We start from the raw sequence: 5,105 nt of genomic DNA, 5'->3' as shown, positions 1-5,105 counted from the left end.
AGTGCGACCCTAACGTCACACAAGAATCTGGATATCGAAACCCTTTTGTTTGTGTTCATTAATACATTTGTATAGTACCCAAAAATGACACAACAAAATAAATTTCTTTGCAAGTGCCGATTTTTTCATAGAGCCGGTTTGCTTTCCGATGGGCTGGATATCAACGTCATGACATCACTGTATATGTCTGTATACTTCTGAGAGGTTCTAAGATTCTTTGCCCAGAGACCAACATGAACAGTCATAACAGCCAACATACTTTAAATGTTTCGTTTTAATTGGACTCTGGCCCATTAATACAGTAGTTACTGTGATAAGATGCGCCAGGCTGGGCTCATAGAGAACATGCACAGGCCCAGGTAGGGTCGTGATGGATTTTTCATTAAGGTTATGGAACAATTTTATTCATGCTTAAAAAAGAAAATGTTTAAACTAAGTGCGGTCTCCCCTGTTAAAGTCTGTCATACATGGCCTTCGTCGCTTTATAATACCATCACCGGAATTATTTCTCTACTTTGTCATAGTCATTCATCATCATGCTTGGCTGCTTATTTTTCTAATCAGGTGTTGTTGTCACTTGTTTACTCTCAGTTGTTAAGTCTTACAAATTACAACTTAAGGAATCTTAGGTAGCAGCCATAGAGTCTTAGATTGTTACCAAGTCTTGAAACATAAACGGCACACCATGGCTGGTTTCTGTTGCCACAACACATTGTCATTTAACAGTGAATAAAAACACCCATATCCGATGTATTCTGCATCTATTTATTTGACGGGTGCTGTCCCAGAGCAGCATGATTTATAACACCTTGTTACAGAGAATAGGTGTGAAGTCTCCTGGTAAATGGCAAATTGAGCATAGCAGCGGCTCTGAGCCCATGTAGCACCTCAGGACCAATTATCTGTTGCTCTCATCCTCCTGTCTAGGCAAAATACCCCATCAAAGGTCCATAAAGATATCAGAGATAGGACAGAGACCAATTAGATGTCCCTAAACTAATAACAGCAGGTACATAAAGTGACAAAGCGGGTGTCCAATCTACATCTCCCTCTCACAGCAGCGTGTGTCACAGTAGTAGTAAGTTGTTCCCTAACAAAGCCCCAAGGCCCGGTCTGCACTGTTGCATTGAACAAAAGTGTAGACCACTACATGTCTTCTTACAGCCCGACTACTATTATACCATTTTAAGTATCTGCATATTGACTAGCTATCAAAGAACATAAAAAGGCTGATGTTCTCTCACAATTTCTTCTAAAAATATATACTTTCCTCTTCATGTTCTTTTGGGTTATATATACTGTCAAAGTGTAACACAGATGCAGCACATCAAATCCATCACATTCCCATAGCCCGCTGTGAGTGCACTTTATTTATTCATTCTTGAGCACTCCTGACTTCACTGAGAGAGCTTGGCTCCAGCTCATACAAGCGACTGGGATGCCAGAAAGTGGCACCAGAATCCCAAATCTCCCGCCCCTCCACCCAGCCGCTCCGCCCAAACCTCCCAGTCACCCTCCTCTGGATGGGGCTTCGGCAGATAGCGGGTTAGGCCAGGTCGACTTTAATACACAACGATGAAAGAACCAGCAGACACAAGAGTCCAACGACCAAGCCAGAGGGGAGGAGAGAGGAGAGAGAGACGAATGGAAGATATGGCGAGGAGGAGGAGGAGGAGATAGAGGGAGAACTGGAGAAGGACTTCAAAAACAACAACAACAACAGCAACAAAACAAACAACAGGGGAGAAAACAAGTGAGAGAAGAGAGTGAGGAGCACAAGAAGCTCCGTGGCACCCAAGGTCCTCCAACTAATTAAGACGGTTTGCATTTATTTATGAGGTTTAATGAGCAGCTTTTCAATAGTTTGTTTTCGCCTAATATGAATATTTCCTTTTCATTATGTTACATAGATAAGGAATCTCATTCTTTCCAATAATCACAATCCTGGCTTTTTTGTGCTTTAGCTATTGATGTGTGTGTATGTGTGTGCGTGTGTGTGTGTGTGTGTGTGTGTGTGTGTGTGTGTTTTTTGTTTGTTTGTTTGCCACTGCTGAACTTCCAAGAGTTTACTGGATAGACCTACATCAAGTGTCCATACACTGTGTACCATGACTGTCTTTTGGTTCCTTTCCTTTTTCTTTTTTAACATTCCCATCTAGCTTTACAGAACAAACAGAACTTCTGAGGTGTTTGAAATGTTTGCCTTTAACACAGTTGTTTTAGCTTTCAACAAGAGTACTTTAATGTTGGATGTATGTAACATTAACACTAGTTTCTGCTATCACTATCAAGATCACAAGGAAGTGCAAATGTGTGTTTTTGATTTATTGTTTTCAGCAGAAATGATTCACTGGGCGGAAAGAGATGGAACAAGTTTGCATAATTACTTATAATTAATGATGACACATAGCAGTGTATTGCACACTCAAATAAAAATACCAATAGTTTTGCATGTTCCCAACAATTTGTTGACTGTTTATCAAACCAGGTAACACGGTATTAGGTTCTCAGCCATTATATCAACATGGCTCTATGGGTAGCGATGTAAGTCCATCGCTTTGTCCTCAGATATCTCAGCTCTAACTATTGAATAGATTTCCATGAAATGGTGTACAGAGATTCATGGTCCCTTGCGGATGAATCCTACCAGCTGGTCATCCCCTGAACTGAGTTTTTTTACTTGTGAAATATATCATCATCTACTGTGGATTGGCACAATGTTTCATACAGACATTCATGGTTCCCAGAAGAGATATCCTCCTGACTTTTCCTGTACCACCAAGGCATTGGCGTTTGCGAATTTCTACTGAAATGTGTCAAATGTTGGATGGATTCCCATGTTACGTGGTGCACACATTCATGTCCCCGTTCATCACGTTGGTGATCATCTGCCATCATCAGATCAATACCAAGTATTTTGGTTTGTGACCACATATCTTGCAAAACTCCCATCAGCCTCAGCTGTACGCTGTTTCTTGTGAATCGGCGAAGGGCATGCTAAAGTGCTTTCAACTAAGATCATTTACATCGTAAACATTAAACCTACTAGGCATCAGCATTGTATGCATGTTAACATACTGATGCTAGCCTGCACCTCAAAGCACTGCTCTGCCAAATACAGCCTTACAGAGCTGCGGCAGTATGACAATCCAAATGGTAAACTCCTTAGAAACTTGCTTGAGCTGTGTAATGTATATATTATAATGTGTCAGTCTGTATGGATTTTATAAAATAGTTTTGAGGGAATGAAATGAGGGAATGTCAAATCAATATAAACGTGCAGGAAATTGCATTATGTAAAAATATTTAAAAAAAAACACTTAGAATCATGTATCTCTTGTAAATCATATGCTTTACGTTTTTTTTTGCTGTTTTTTGTTGGGACACCAGATCCACAAATCTGTCTGCCTCTTTATGTCAGTGCATTGATTGTTTCCAGCAACATTATAATCACCACAAAAACACGAGACAAAATCAATGAGTTATTCCCCGCAGATGTTAATCAGAATCCTGTTTCCCTCCTGCTGTATTGAGGCACGATTTTCAGGTCGTCATTAACAAAGGCCATATTATCTAGCCATACTGGCCTGTACGCCGGATTTCACCGCAAGGCCCTGTGGCTGCATACAGGAATATGAATCAATGACTGAGGGAATGAATCCATGCAATGTGTGTGTGTTCTCTCTCGGAGCAGAGCCTGGCCAACAGTCCCGATGGCCATATGGCTGACTGTAATCATCCATAATGTACTTCTCTGTCAGGTTGGGGTTTGTTTGGAGGACTGTATGTTAGCGAGTGTGTGAAACTGTCAGTGTGTATGATCATATGTTTTTTCTTATCTGTGTATATACTATGTGTTTGTGAAGGCATGCATGTACAGTATGCCTGTGGTCAATTTATAGCCAGATGGAGATTACGGAGCTAACAGAGTTGCAGAATAGTATATTAGATCAGCTGTGTGGTGCATGGTGCACTTGCGTTGGGCGCCATTTATTCTAAGAAATATTTCTAAATAATTCTAAAATGTGGGAGTTTCATGCACGGTGAGAGGGAAGAAGGCTGGTTGTTGGAATTTAATTTGACAACTCCTCCACCTCCCAAATCACACCCGATACCCCACCCCAAACCCCTGCTCTTACACTCGCGCCCCTCTCCCCTGTGTGTTATAATAACACACTAGTGTGCAAGAGGCATGAATGACAATGTTTGTGTTATGTATGAGTGCATATATTTTATAGGACTCTGTATATGTTGATAATGTGTGTTTTTGGCTTTGATGTGATTTCTTCTTCTTACATCTCTCTCGTTCTCTCTGTTTCTGTGTGTGTGTGTGTGTGTGTGTGTGTGTGTGTGTGTGTGTGTGTGTGTGTGTGTGTGTGTGTGTGTGTGTGTGTGTGTGTGTGTGTGTGAGGATGATGAGTTGTGACAGGTGTTGTGGCCGCTAGTGGTGTAGGAGAAGGCGGAGGAGGAAGAGGGGAGGTAGTAAACGAGAGCAACACAGATGATTATTTAATTACTGTCTAATACTGTGAACCCCCAACCCCTCCCTCTCTCTCTTCCCCTTCTCTTTTTCTCCCACTCTCTCCCCCCCCCCCCCCCCCCCCCCCCACACACACACACACACCCCTCCACCTCTCTCTCGCGTTTTCGTCCTTTCTTTATTAATGAACAATCCGGGCCTTTCCACAAATCCGCTAGGGCTTACGGTACCCCCCAGACACTGTGCCTGTGTGTGTGTGTGTGTGTGTGTGGGGGGGGGGGAGTAGGGGGTTGGTAAGAAGGGGGGTCTAGTTGGCATCTCCCATAGGACCTCCCCCCCCCCACACACACACACACACACACACACACACACACTAACACTTACGTACTGTACATACAAACATACACAACACACACGTGCATGCACATTTCCAGACTAATCAGTGCATTCACTCTTTCTGTCTTACTCTGTCTTGTATTAATGTATGTTTATGTACTGTATGTTATGCATGTAATGTATGTTCATGTAGTGTATGCATACGTGCGTACATGTGAGCGTGCATGTAATGGTGTCTGTGTGTGCGTTTCTTGGTTTAGGGCAACAACATAACTAATTGTATGCATAC

Source organism: Ammodytes marinus, assembly GCF_949987685.1.
Source record: "Ammodytes marinus genome assembly, chromosome: 2".
Classification (NCBI taxonomy): Eukaryota; Metazoa; Chordata; class Actinopteri; order Uranoscopiformes; family Ammodytidae; genus Ammodytes; species Ammodytes marinus.
The sequence above is the reverse complement of the archived record's forward strand: the minus strand, read 5'-3'. Positions refer to the sequence as shown.